Below are 15,992 nucleotides of genomic sequence, written 5' to 3'. Positions count from 1 at the left end.
CTTTGGGTGTTTTATACTCCTCTGGGAAGCACTGGAAGGAAAGCGCACTCCACCACGTAATGTATGCATTTAAGCTCAGAGAAATCAGGTGCATATTTACCCCAAAACCTCCAGCGTGCCTTTTACAGGGGCAACATTGTGTCTCTTCTGTTAAAAATAGGATATATAGCTCTGCTTCCTGCAGTCTCTGACTTCAGAGGACTCTGGTCAGGAGGGAGTGGTGAAGGTATAATGTTAGATGACACCATATTCACCAAGTAATGGATTTAGAATTTCTGACAGGAAATGTTCATTTAGTAAAAATTTGCCTGTAAGTAGCTTGTGTGCAGAGCATGCCAGAGTTAGGAAACCATTGGCATAACTTTCAGAAAAGTTACAGTTCTGTGTGCGGTTTTTTCTCGATTGTATGTTCCCAATGTGCGTGGGGAAGTCGCTCTACCTATGTGATATTAAAGGATGTTAAATGCTCCTCACAGCTTTCTTACATCTTGCTAAAGCACAATGGGATCAAGGTCACATATTGAAATATGTGCAGTTTGACAGCACAAGCAGGAGAAAAGAAATCATATTGCATCTAATGTGTCCAGATCATGACAGTATTACAGGGATCATTGCAACTCACACCACGTTAAAGACTGGTTCGCCTTCCTCCTTTCAAGTTGTGGCCCACCGTCCCCTGAATACGTACCCTCTCCCTTTTTCATGTAGTTGTTCTTCTCTGGTGCTTGAACTTCAAGCTTGTGGCTAATCCACAACATGTTTTTCAAATACAACTCTTGGGTTTTTTAAAGGGCTGTAAGTGGCACATGCCACCTGGTTAAGCATTAAACAACTGAGTGCTTTGAAGAGCTTCCAGTCTAGGCATCTTCCAAAGTCTCTGCATATTAAGAAGTGAAGTCTTTTTGCTTTGAACTACATTTAGTGTCTTGAGTTTCTTGAAGAATAAGAGAGAAAGGTAAGGTGATGGTGAAATATGTCTAGTGAAAATTCCTTGAGGTTGAATCATTTTGCTCTACGTAATCAAGGTATCCAGGTGATTAGTTTTAGAGCAACCCTTCATGCAGCCCTTGAAAACAAAATTTTCAGGTATTCTTAGCCTGGTTATTGATACTTTTTGTCATATCTGTTAAACAGACACAAATCACAAAAGCTTGTTCTTTTTTTTTTCTCCAGAGATACCAGTTGCTTTAGTACATGATATTACTTCTCCCAACAGCTCTTGCTTCCAGCTGAATGGGAACACACACCGTGCCTTGACATTTCCCCAAGGTAAAAACTATTTTTCACCTGCAGGAGACGTTTTCATCTCTTCTTTTCTGGGCCATCATATGATAGCCCCTGGCTGGCATCCGACACATCCATTCTCATGGCTGCACCACAGTCTCTTCAGGCTCAGGCTTCTAGCATGGCTATTCATATTCACCACTGAGCACAGCCAGACTTTTCTATATGGAAGGCAGAATGTCTCATATACCCTACATGTAGTCCTAAAACATATTATATGAAATATCTTCTTGAAGGCTAGGGAAACAAAACTCCTGGCACAATATACCAAAAGGAAGGACGGAGGCTGCCTTTTGGGTACACTGTTTAACTGTACAAAGATTATATTCTACCATGTTCTAATTACCCATTACCAAAATATTTTGACAGACTGAGACTACAGTGATATTTTTTCTGATCTCTGTCTTGAGTCTCTAGTCCGATTTATATTTCTCATTGAGTTCCTGGACTGTTGAAAGCTATCGTGGTAACCAATTTTGAAATATATTGAAATTGATAAACATTTAGACAAAAAAGGCAACATTAAAAAAAAAAAAACAAAAAAACTTTTCCTCTTATTTTTTTTTCCCTTTTTTTTATTGAGTTTGATATTACAGGCAGATCTTAGATATGAATCAGACTACTAATTTATCCGAATGAAGCCTTCAGTGCTCTGGTCAAAAGTGAGCTGTTCACATGTAATCAAATACTGCATGTACTACATATGTGTAAATCAATGTAAACTCCTATTTAACATACAGTATCTATTGATAGAAATTCCTATTAAAAACAATCTCCAACAAAATTTCACCCTCTGCCTTTGAGGTTTCCTCTTCTGGGTGCCCCATTGCCAGCATCTGGTGTGTCTATGTTTAGCCTGTACCTGGGGCTAAACTATAGCACTCGCTTTATCGCCCAACAACTCCTCACCAGCCAGGGAGGGGAATCGGGAAAAAAAAGGAGCAGACCCATGGGTAGCAACAAAACAGATTTAATGGAAACAGCACCAATACCAACAGAGACATACAGAGTTATAATTAACCAAATGAATATCCAGTCATCAAAACTGACCAGAGAGCAGTCCTTAGGAGAAGCCAGAGGAGGTGGAACCCCAGCAGGAAGCCCACAGGAGCTCCCCTTTCTCAGCAAACCTTCTCCCTTTATATTGACCATGACATTAGGGTGTGGGCTACCCCTGTAGCTAACTCAGGTCAGCTGCCCTGGCTGACTTGAGCCTGCCTAGCATGGCTGGGCTGTGATTCTAGCCCAGCCAAACCAGGACACTGTGAGCTGTCTTTTCTCCTCCCCAGCCTCACTTGGGCACATAAATGGCTTATCCTGGCACTTGTGCAATACCCATCCTGGCCCTGCCACTGGAATATTCTCTCTCCAGATTAACAGCACAGTTTCGCAGAATACCCTCAACATTAAGTGATTGGTGGGGGTTGTTAGCCCTCAGGAGAGCAACACTGAGAAATAAAGATGGCTGCAAAGATCAGTTCAGCTGTCATAACCTTCAAGGCTTCTGATTCCTAACCCTGTCTTATCTACACCAACAATTCAGTCTTACGTGATGTTTCGCCTACTGTAGAAATACTGAGGCAAAGATGTAGGATATTTTTAAAGGATGTTTCTCCTACTAGCTCCATAACAGCAATCCATAGGCATATTTTTGGTTGCTCTAAAATTGAAACAGACTTACTAAATCCCAGAAAGAGCCTCAGATCACAAAGCCTCACTAGACAACTTGAGAGTTTTCCTTCAAGACTGAGCATTTTTTCTGTCATTACAGGTACAAACACCTCCTGAACACTGGATAAGAGAGAAGGCCTCAGGTTTCCAGCAAAACACCTCTTTGCTTTTAGAAAAGACATGCAAAGAAAGTGAATGTGAAAAACATAGTTCTTAGCCTCAGAATGCAACCTCTGCCTTGAAGAGTTTTGCATGTTGTGAGGAGTGAAGCAGCAGAAGAAAAGGAGAATCTGCAAGTCATCTGTGTGAGCTGACAGGAACACCTCCCTACTGTGGACACAGAGTTTGCTTGCAGAGCAAATACTTAAGTAATAACACAGATATTTCCAATGTTCAGCTGATTTCCAGAAAGTCCCACCACATGTTTACTGCTTCAAACAGGGTGAAGTCTGAATTAAATGCCAAAAAATCATCTGAGCCTGCCCAGAAATGACTTGGAATTTGACATGACCCTTTTATCTCCTTTGGCAATAGTACTGCAATAGTTATAAGGATCTTTTCTTCTGTAGCTGGCAGATAGGCTTCAATACATACTCTGTGATATATCCACATCAGCAGATACTGGTCTTCACTCAATATGTCTCATCAAATGTGAGCATTTCAGTCTACAAATCTTCCCCTTGGGTAGTGGAGGTTGACTGAGGGAGTCACTTAATGTTTAGTGTGTCTGTAACCACAAGAAAATAAAGAAAAAATGAAACAATTAGCATAGTTCACAAATGGTGTTGTTTAGTCATGAAGACTCAACATTTGACCTGACTAAAAATGTAATGTTGACAATGATTTCCAGGATCCAAACATCTATCTAGTTTTTAATATAACATTACTCTGAAGAAGGCTGATCTCAACAGCTGTCATTTTTGCAGGGCCAAAAACCAGTTCAGCTCTGATTTCCATTCTCGACAAACTCTTGAATGACTGAAAGAACTCAAAGGAAAATGTGATCTTGTGATCCTTTGCTGTCAGTGCATCTGCAGTTAATATAAAACTGTGTTTCAATGTATTTTAATCATTGATGCCACCACTAGTGTTGATGCACAAACAAATCATTAAAGCAGGGCTAGAAAATGAAATCTCTTAACTTCATACTAGTAAGCCACTCTCTGCTGACTCTGAGCAGTAACACGGTTGATCTCCACCAGACACTCCTTGGAAAAGCAGTGTCAGAACAATATGGCGCTACTCCTGGAGGTGGGGCTTGTAGTCAGCCATGAACTTCCTTGTGGGACTCTGTGTGCTGACACTCAGAAGGGCATCCCAGACACTGCCGCCTCTGCTTCTTGGTGCAATGAGGCAGAAGAATGACACGGCTGTTAGGCAGCCCTGCCCAGCTCCTCTTTCACAGCTGCTTTGAGGCCAGAAAGAGACAAAGCTGTAGAACTGGAGGAGCTCGGAGCCTCTGGTCGAGGGATTTTTTGCTAAAACCAGAAACATCTAGTTGGTCCAGGTTATTGCAGCAGGGAATGCAGTCAGGCTATTTTGTTCAGCTGCTTTGCTGACCAGAAATGCAGAGCCGTAGCAGAACCAAAATTAACATTTTCACTGTCTCTTTCCTCTCCTCTCCTCTCCTGTCCTCTCCTCGACACTGGGCACACCTGCTCTTTTGAACACACCACACTCACATTTTAGCATTCTTCAAAGACCTAATCTGTTACTTAGGACAGTCTTAGATCATTCCTTTCTCTTTGATCATGCTTCTATTCATTCAATATCTCCTAATTTCTGCACACTGCATCAATACTGAGTCAGGGGGGTGCAGTCAGAAAACATGTTCCTCATGGATCAAAGCATTTCTCCTGGCAAATACAATAAGACAATTCAATAAAAGGAACACTGACTCTTTTGGGGCATTTGTGTAACCTAGTGCAACAGAAAGTTAGGATACTAATACATAGCATTTAGTGTTGCAGCAATAATACTTAATTTTTTCACCCCTTTTTGTTAAAGAATTCTTACTTTTCAGGAAGAAAATGCAAAAAAAGTCACTTGGAGCACACGAGATCTATGAGAACTGCAAAATGGGAGCGATGAGCCAATATTACATGTTTTGTACAGGAATCAGCCTACATTCAGGGATTTTGAAAAAAAAATACTGAGACTTTGCTTGTTTTCTACTTCAATAAACTTTATTGAACAGCAATATTTTTCTACCTCAATAAGCTTATTTAACATTCAGGCCTACGCAGTACCTCTGCCCAAATCCAATATGTACCTGGCCTTATGTACACTTTTGTTACAGCTGATTGTATGAGCAGGATGGCTCAAGGGACTATGAATTGCAAAGGAACATTGAGCATAATGTTAATATTTGGTGTCCTTCTGTGATGCACAAGAAAAACTCCCAGGTTCTCTTCCTAAATGTCTGTAAGTGATCATTTCTTACAGTGGAAAGAAACAGTGTAATGCAAAATGGTCCCTCTCATTGAGAACTCAAATGGCACTGAACACCAGAATCTGAGGCGTGTGTACTGATTAATTAGTATAAACAGTCCCTTTAAATCATGGATTATCTGAAATTTTTACCCTCCCCAGTCCTTGTAGGGCTGTGTTTTACTGATAATCATTCCAGATCTCTCTTCATTTTTATAGGGATATATATACAAATGACACTATAAACAGAATAGAGCACAGCCTTGAGGCAGATAGAGTTTCTTACATTTAACTGCAGGGTACTTCTACTGAAGCACAGTAGTCACTTCCCAATTATTATGTTAGTGCAAGATAAATATAAGTTAACAGAAGTATCCAGCTGCCAAACTCAAAAACAAAAGAGAGAGACAATGTCTTGTCATAGAGATTTTCCTGCTGCTTAATTCTCCTGTCTGCTCTTGTGCAAACACTTACCTTTTTTAATGAGGAAATGGCCCGTAAAGCTTCAAATATGAAAAATGAGATATGTATTCAATTAGCTGTAGTACTGTTGGCATGCCACTTCAGGTCAGCTGGAAAGCTTTGAAAAGCAAGACATTTGTAACTTAAAGTAGAAAATCTGAATGCAAACTCAGCTGGCTTAACTGTGAAGCTCTTTTGGCAAACCACTGAAAAACATAATTGAATGTAGCCCTCCTGGGAAGGAACCCTAATAAACTGGAGGACAACTTGTCTGCTAGCATTTTGATTTTGCTTTTACAGTGTTCAAGTCTTTGTGCGATTACAGCAGCAAGTTTCACTTACAGGAATGATTACCCTACACAGTTATAGGTAAGGGCCTGTTTTATCCTCCCCCTGCAGCTAACATCCATCAAAGAAATGGCTTTGTATACATAGCTTGCTTTCCATGAGTCTATTTGCAAAGGGTGACCATCATTTTATGGGCATAGGCGACACCTGAACAATTTACTCTGGCATTTTTTTGTGCTTACAACCCATATCACAGATGCAAATGTGATGAGCTGCACACCTGAATGAGTGGCTGCTGTGCAGGCAGAAAACAGAGACACATTTTAGCTGTGAGCCTGTGCTGCACCTGCAGGAAGCCTAGTTATGTGAGTGACATTATGTATCTACACAGGAATAAATGGTAAGGGACATTGCTGCAGGGGAACTGTAAGGGAACACATGCTCCCAATTCACTTCCCAAGCCAACATAAAGCCAGAATAATCCCCCTGTAGTTAATATCCTTACAGACACCTTATAAATATTAAATTTTTTCAGCCTTTCATTTACCAAATTCTAGGGTATTTGTGCAAGCAACACAAACTCAGAAAAATACTGTCATCTGTGATCTGATTCAATGGAAATCCCATCTGTGTGCAGCTTTTCCCATTTAAGGTAGGTAATTGTACCAATACACTAAGTAAGACTCCTGATATTCTGTGGCATGTTTTTAATTTGGGTTCTCCCATTCCCCCCAGTATAGCTACAATTTTCACCCCTCAAAACAATAGGTCCAACATAATTCCTTTCCCAAGCTTAGCGATGCATGTAGCTCAGGAGATGATAGCACAGCAGAGTGGCTGCACTTGTGTCAGGCTATAGGAATCACAAGTGCAGACAAGACCTAAGAGAAGACACAGATCTTTTATATTGGGAGTTGTTTCTATGATCAGTTCAAATGAACCACGCACAGCCTGTCACCTAGTGGGAAGCAAACTTCAAATCCAAATTGCAGCTTGCCTGCAGATTCATGTGATAATATCCTGCCATAAAGGGTCACACAGAATCAACTTGGACTTCTGTTGGATAGTGTATGAGAATCCAGTTCCTGGAAGGTACTCAGTATCATTTTATTCAGGAAAAGTCTCCAACATTTAGATTTAAAGAAAAATCCATGAGGTTAAATAAATCGGTGTTGTATATAGTGATGGTAAAAGTTAACTTCTGGTTTAGCCTATGACATAGCTTATCAGATAGGTAATGATTACTGACTGTATGTCAGAGTGACACAGCCACATTTAATTCAGGTTCAGTGGGGACCAGGTGCTTGAGTCTGATAAAGCCTTTGCTGGCACAGGCCAAGGGTAAGGAAAAAGACAGACTGACTCAGTCCTCTTTCCTGACTTCAGGGCAGCTGCAGGCCAGTGTGACCCCAGCAAAAGTGTGGTAATTCTGGAAAATCAGCCAAAGATTACTAAGGACAGTGTATTTAAAAACTTGAGTGAAAACATAACAGAGCAGCATGAGATAAGAATCAAGCCTACTTTCTTCCCCTCGTCTTTCCTTTTTGTCTCTCCCAAACTATATCCAAGACATTTATCTTCTCTGAACTGCAGTAACCTTCACTTTTCTTTGTTACTATTGAAATCCCATACAATTGCTCCATTTTTTTCCCACTAATTCTTACAATTCTATGCAGAATTAATACAGTTATTTCAGCATTTTTCCTTCTTTCATTTGTCCCAATTGTTAATGACTATGAACATTCCAGCACTTAAAAAAGATACTTCTGAAGTGCTTCAGACAGTTTGGCACAAGAGTCCCTGGAGGTAGTTTCAGATGGTACAAAGTTGGATTCACATTTTCCTGCCATGGTGCAGCACTTAGAAGAATAAAATCCCAGCTGGTACAGACTGTTAGAGAACTAAAATTACCCCGTACTTTCTCAGGTAATGCCACATCTGCATCTGACAGACTGTTAAATTCAGGATTACTTTATATGCATTTATTTCACAAAACAGACATTACGACTGTATTCTTTGTTGTTTACAAACAAGAGTCACAGCCTTATCTATGTCATTGCTTTGCTTTTCATCCAGTCCTATGCTATACCTAGTTCTAGGAAACCATTCAATAGTGCCAGACTTCCTGCACTGACCACATTTACATTGCATCATCCTTACTGAGCGTAGAACCAGAAATGCAGAACACTGCATTCTATTTTAATCAGCTCCAATGGAACTAAGAAACTGAACTGAACATGGCTTAGTTAATTTGCTAGTAACATTCAGAGTCTGTGATCTGTATCTGCTTCATGCAATCTACTCCAAGGTATACAGACTAACTTAGCCTGAAAATCTGGGTCTTCCTGGTCTTTTACCTTCTATAGAGTTGGGGGGAGGAGGTTACTACTTCAGTCCAAGGAAACATCAATTATTTTCAGGTTTCTTCATAAATATGAAACTTGAATCACATACACCAGAGTTTACTGAGGTCAGTGAATGTTTTAGTAAATACAGGCAGATTTATGGCTTTTTATGGGACAGTGTAAAAGTTTACTGTTTTCTTCAGTTCCATGTACCTTAAACAGTCATAGGCCAAAATATGATGACTTGGATGCTGTTTTTTTTGGGTAATCTTTTATCCAAATCCTAAATGCAAAACTTAAGAAACTCCTTCCTCTTCTTTTCATTTGTGAAAAGGTATTCAGTTACTCTTTGGATGCTCTAGAGTTGAAAAAAAGTCCAAGAAAAAATAAACAGCATATATTGTACAAAGAAAAGATGTGCTGTACTATGACATATCAAACTGCAGATCCAGTACTGTCTCCTATTTCCATCCATTCCCTTCACATTAACCAAAAAAAAACCAACCCACGTACATTTTGCAGAGTAGCCTGACTGTTACCAGAGGGCAGACAGTATTATTGAACCAAGGGGAGGAAAGCAAATTCTTAAGCCAAATATCCTCCCCATAGGATGTTCTAAGTGACATCCCATTAGCCTAAGACAATTGCAGTTTCGGATATTATTGCTTAGGAATTATGACTTTATACCACAAAACGTCTATTCTATTACTCATACAATAATGCATCACATTTCTATAAAAAACTCTGGATCAATCATCAATAAAGACTATCAAAAGGATACAAAGGTGTATAATCAAGCTTTTATCTTGCTTTACTAACTTCTAGGCGATTAATATTTCATGACATATTAAGAGGTTTGGGGATTTTTTCTGAGTTTATACCTAATGTAGAACTCTCTACAGTGAAATATTTGCCAGTGGCAATCTCTTTCATACAATATTAGCATATCCAATTCCTCCCTTGTGGGATGTTTCAGCATATAATATTAATTCACCATTAGGTAATGTACTCATTTTAGCAATCTCTTGTGTTCTCATTAATTAAAAACCTGGTGCAATTACTTGTAGTCTATTCCATTTTACTTTGCTTGCTTTGTTTTGTCTTTTTTTCTTTCCTCCTACCTTGTCTCCAGAGTGGTGCTAGTTTTTAGTAAAAAATCTCTCCCAATTCCTGTCCCACATTCAAGTCACTCTTATATATGGGTCCAACAGTTTCAGGCAAGATGATCCTTTTCAATTGGTAAGGTGTAATTATAATATTTATATTAATATAAATGTAATTGTAATGTAACAATAACTTTGCTTTGCTCTAGGATTAGTTCTACTGTCCTTTTCTAAAAAACCCAAAGTTTGAAACTGATTTAAATTTCCTTTTTTTTTCCTCAGAACTGGTCATGAATTTTCTACAAAATTGCATTCTCACTGAAATTGTCAGGTGAGTTGTACAAATATTGACCTGCTCACTTCCCCATTATATTGATAATTGTGAGCTGTTACTTAAACCTCCAAACATTTTTTGATTGAGGAAATTAAATTATCAAGTGTGTGGCATGAATTACGGGAGAGTCATCCTTCAAATGTTTCACTACATTTTCAATTCTCATCCTTCTGGAGCAAAAAAGGAAAAAGAAAAAAAAAAAAGGGAGTCACTGTAATGAAAGTTACAAAGGTGAAATAGTAGATGAACAAGGTGAAATAGTAGATGAACAAAGATAAAACCTGTGTCAGCTCTCTGAGACTACAAACTACTATTTGATAGTTACTGCTGGCTAGAAGAGAGATTCCAGTAGTAAACCTCAAAGTTCTATCAGAATTTTCTTTTAAAAAGGTCAAGACAATTTGGAGCATTTTACTACAGGCATTTTTTTTTTTCTGTAAGTTAATGCTAACAAGTCTATTCCTTTCTGTATTTAACAGCTTGTCTGTAGTGCTTATTTTGCACTGGTTTTGTTTTCTTAAGTTCTTTATGACTAAACTTTAAACCAGTGGTTAAAGGCTTGAATGTAGTATTTTAAATATGAACTTTAATAAAATAAAACAGCATTTTTAGAAAGGAAAGTAATTATCAGAGAAATATCTAATTTTCGCTCTACCAAGCCAGAATGCAAACTCCTTCAGGAATTGTTTTATTTGCTAAAATACTTGTGCTTATTGTAATAGCACATTTTTTCCCTTTTTAAATCCAGGTTCTGATAAACTGATATCAAGGAGGCTGTTCCTATTTATTAGAAAAAGAATCTTGTCATTTAAACGTTTATTACATATAGGTAGAGAGGTCACCCTGTGTTTCAGAGAAAAAATGTGGCAGAGCAAAACTTAGAGGGAGACAAAGTAAAATATGCTGGCAAAATTGATTTATCAGCTTGAAAGTAAACAAGGTGAGAGACCAGACAGCAGGCAGATGGAGAATGAAAGAAGACAAAGGAATATGGCACCAGGTACTGTAAAAATAGCTGAGCCTGGAAACCCTAATACCCAGAGTCTATATGCTTCTGCTAAAGCAGATGAGGTTCTAGAAGAGAAGAAAAAAAAATGTGAGTGGGGTAAAGAGAGAACAGAAATATGCAGGGTGAGAGGCCCACCAAAAATCAAATTCAAATTGAAAAATTGCAAGCCAGATCATCTCAGGGAAATTAATGCAAAACACAGGCATCCAATGATCAGATTAAACCCAGTAATAGCAGCATGTCCTTTGGAGAAATTGTGAGCAACACTCTAGCCATGAATTTGCAATATAATATGACAAGGGGGGGACACATAAAATCCAAGAAACAAACACAGGCAGCTAATCACAAAGGAGAGAGAAAACAGTTCCATATCTATACGGCTTTGCTGTGACTGTATCTGGAGTATTTCATTAATTAAGGGTACCTTATGGCCAAAAATATATACACGCTGTGAAAGGGGAATTGGGGAAAAGCAAAAAAACCCACAATAATTACTGGGTTGATTTGGGCTGGTTTATGGGACCGAGAGGGACACATTTACGAGGAAAGATTAAATAAATATAGTATGGCTTAGGTGCTTAGATACGGCTGGGGGAACTAAAGTAACCAGGTACAAACCGGCATAAACACTAGAAGCAGAAAATATAGTCCTTATAAGACAACAGGAACAGATTCCAGATACTTAAACGTCCTTTTAAAAAATTGCCTGAATGGTATGTTTTTGTACAGACAGCAACACAAATTTTCTGCTCATAGCCTTCAATCTGGTTCTTATTTCAGTTCCATTAAAAACACTAAATGCTCCCTGATTACCCTTGGCAGGCAGTTCTTCCCCACCATCAGTAACCTGGACATATTAAAAACACCCAATACTTTTCCGAGGAAAGGAGGAAGACCGTAGGCACAATTAGATATAGACAGCTCAGTATTTATACTCATGAACACTGAATCAGGAAGGTATTTGCTCAGCCCCCTCAAGAACTGTCCCACAGGAGGTGGTGCCACCTGCTTCTGCAAGAACCTCTCAGCTTTATGCAGACGTGTCTCTGAGAGTTTGAATGAAGCTGCACAGAATCAGCCAGGCTCCGCTCCTTGTCGATATTTGTAATGTCATCTGCGTGCCACAGCCTCTAGCCCAAGTCCCGCAGGTTCTTGTTTGGGCTGCAAATCAGCAAAACCACACTGGACTGTGAGCAACAGCAGGCATTTCTGTTCAGTACTATTTTCCTGGGATTCAGCTTTGCATAAGGAGTTGCTGCAGGTTGTCTTCCTCTGGCTCCCTGGGGTTGAACATGCCTCCACCGTAGCTTGCAGCACAGCACGGTGAGGAGGTGCTGAGGCAGCTTTGGCACAGCCGCGGCTGCTGCCATGGCAGTGTGGACATCATCAGCTCAGCGTGCACTAGTCCACTGAACCAGTTTCCTGCAGACTGTATGGGAGGCAGAAGTAGGTCATTTGAGAGAAGATAACTGAATAGCAATACTGTGATTGACTATATTGCCTAATGAATGCAGCAGAAGAGACAGCCTCAGGAAACAAAAACCTCCAAACAAACAAACAAAAAAAGGAAAAACACTACCACTTTTCCATTATACACCAGAATCTTCTGAAGTTCACTGGTCATACAGGCTTTGCTTATCTCCACAGTCTCAAACAAGTGATTTGTATTTAGCCATGCAAGTTACACTGTCTTTACATACCTCTTAAAATGTTGTTTGACATCTGAGAGTCAGAACTGTTAAATTCCCTCAGCAGATATGTTTGGCAGTTGCAAACAGAGCTTCTCCATTAAAAAAAAAAAAAAACCAACGGGGGGGGGGGAGGGGGGCGGGGAGGAAGATTACTCTGTATGCATGGCTGAACAACCACACACCATATCATCAATACCATATCCCTGAGCAGCTGAGAGTGACTGATATATTTTGGAATTTTAATGAAACCCATCAGGGAATATCTGATAGGTAAAACATCTGGAAATCAAAAATCCATGGAGTTGTGTGATACTCAAGTGAGGACTGCTTCAATTCTCATGTTTGTCACACCTTCTTTATGTATTTTTAAGCGCATTTCCACCTTTAAAGTTAGCTCTGCCAATCCCGCTGTCAGTGCGGTTTGGTTATTAACCATTCCTAGCTGATACTATCAAGCTGACCTGTGGTGAGGCAGGGCTGTCAGAGTAAGCAGATTCCAATGTACAGTAGTTGAAATAATAAATGATAGGGGCTGTACACCAGAGAAAACTGTGATTATATCATCACTCCAGCGCCCATTAAGCTCAGCAATTTCTAGCTATTTGAAAAACTGAGATGTCATTTCAGAAATATGTTTTATTGAATGTAATAAAATCCACCATTTTAACAGTGATTGCTTCTCAGGACCTCCTCACAGGACTGTTGTCTAAATAAACATTTCAGGAGGTTACATACCTCTATGAGGCTTCTAATTTATAATGTGAAGTTATATTGTTTTGGAAATGACAAGCACTCAGTGACTCAGTTCTTTTCATGTCTGCCAAGGACCATGGCATCGGGATGTCCAAAGCCCGGGAAGTGCCCAGGCTTCTGAATCTCTCACTTCTAGAAATCTTGCAAGGACTGGCTCTGAGAAGTTCCCACACTCTCCTCCCGATCTTTGGACTAGCACAGTAGTACAACAAAACTGTACTTCTAGCACTTCTACTCTTCTTCTGCAACCCGACCGTGTAGTTAACTGAATTGTCTGAACCTTAGATAGGTTTGCCTTTCATTTGAAGATATTTTAGGAAAGCTTTTTATTTTTCCTGGACTAGTTCTTTCTCCATTAAGTCCTGAAACAAATGATTAAATGTAAAAGTGAATTTCATCACCTGTTTGTACCAGAATGTGCCACACAGTCATGGTAGAACTTGACAGGCAACGGATGGGAGACTCCCCACAAATTTCACTGAGCTTTGCATCAGACCGTGAAAAAGTCCAAAGCCCTCTTTTTATTCTTAGTCAACTTCCACTTCCAGTTTTGTGTCGGCCGAGTTACAAAAAGACAACTCAGCCCTCCTGAAGTAAGGGAACCCAGGATCAGCAGCCAGGGAAGAGATCTTAATACACAAGTGCTCTTGGGGAGAAAATATAAAGCAACTCTCACCTTTGACCCAGAGGCACTTAATGAGCCTGGATGGAAAGTACTGGTTCTAATTGGTAAAATGTGTGCTCAAGAACCATCTGAATGCTCATGTACGAGCTATGACTATGAATTAACTGGAAATCTGGTTCACTGACCTGAACAAAAAAAAAACAACACCAAAAAACCCAAAAAAACAACAAAACCAACCCCAAAACCAAAAAGCCAGAGCAGGAAACAAATGTAAACCAGTCCCACCAAGAAACAGATGACACAAACGCTACACAACAGAACAGAATGAAAGGACGTGTGCAGACAGACTGCAGACGCAAAATACACTTACATCTTTTTAAAACCAGTTAAATAGATGACAGAAATACTTTAATCGATGTTTGTAATTTACAAGGAAAGGATTCATATAAAAATGTTTGTGAGTGTTTGTGGGAGGGCACATTTGTAAGCAGTGTCTCTGTGGCAGCATTAGTTTGTTTACCTGAAAATAAGGCACAGTAAACCAGGGTTGAGTAATTTTAGATTTCAATCAAGATTTAGGGCTAAGACACCAACTATTCGCTAGTTGAGACTTCACCAGCCCAAAGATATTCACAAGGGAATATTGTAGAAAGAAACTAAAAAAATAGTTTGATGTCTTTCTTCCTAATGTTACTGACTTCAGCAGAGTTCCTCCTAATTTATTCACTGTTAGTGAGAAAGCAGAAGCAAGTATCTTTCAGTTAGTTGCTGAAAACTCATGTTTTTCACTAAAAAAAAGAGGTGAAATGTGTCTATTGTTTGATTTCATTTTTTTTATATATTATCTTTTCTTTATATTTATTTTTTAATTTTATTCTGACCTGTTAATCCTCGCTGGATTATTGGAGTCTTTGTTTACATTCTTCTGTACCTGTAACTGTCATGGACTGAGCACCAAAGTGCCACTAGTTCCGAAAAACAGATATTTAAAGGACATTCGTTTGCATCTTGCCAAGACTCTGTTTTCCATGAGTTGTTCTATGCTGAACACTCTAGTATGGTACTCACTCTAGGCTGCATGGAAAAAAAGAAGCCCCAAACATTTCTCCTTCTCCATTTTCTTGAGCTAGTCTGGTAGCTAAGAAAAAAACAAAAAAGGTGTCATCAGCAACCAGAAGATCCCCTTGTCTGTGTTATTTGCCACTGATTTTCCAGCTGAGTCCACAAGCATGGCCAAAAGGTTCACAGTGCTGTTCTTAGCCCAGGTCTCCAGGTTATTTTAGGATATGAAGCAACCTACATGGTCGTCATGGTGTATAGGAGGCCTTCAACTTCCTTTACACTCTTTTTGTGTCAGGATTCGGTCCAGATTTTTAATCTTGTGAATGTTAGTACAAAGATTCCAATGTAAACTTCCCCTAGTCAGCACCCAGGAGATCCTGGTGCCCTAGAAATTCTGAAGCTCTGAGCAAACCATGGTGTACAGAGCATCCTAAAATGCCACTCATGAGATGGAGCTAGATCCATACTTCTTTGTTCCCATTTTAGACTTTTTTTCTATTTTATCATCTTCCTTTTCTTCAGTGAAAGTGTCAGTCTCCCTACTTACAGTCCCCCAAATAGCTGCATATGTTTTGAGAGGTGAAATAACTTATGCTTGAATTTTACTGCAAGAGATAACAATACTGAGCACAGATTTTATAAAAAATAGAGCTAAACATCTTCAAGGTATAGCAGATTTAATCCTTCCTAAGGCCTGATTTAGGACAAACTTACATGGAGACATAAGGACTAATAACAGTGAAGTCTGGATGATGAAATTTGCAATGACTCATTCCTCTAGTAAAATACTCTCCTACAAGTCCCAATACACATCCTTTAAGTCAATAATTTGTAGCAATAGAAAGTTGGGGAATGCCACATTTATGTGGCATAACATTTATGTGAGATAATCTGGGTCTAAAATGAAAAATGTGACTCACAATAAGTGACAGTTA

This window comes from Leptosomus discolor, chromosome 7 (assembly GCF_034619465.1).
Source record: "Leptosomus discolor isolate bLepDis1 chromosome 7, bLepDis1.hap2, whole genome shotgun sequence".
NCBI lineage: Eukaryota > Metazoa > Chordata > Aves > Leptosomiformes > Leptosomidae > Leptosomus > Leptosomus discolor.
Note: the sequence above shows the minus strand (reverse complement) of the source record.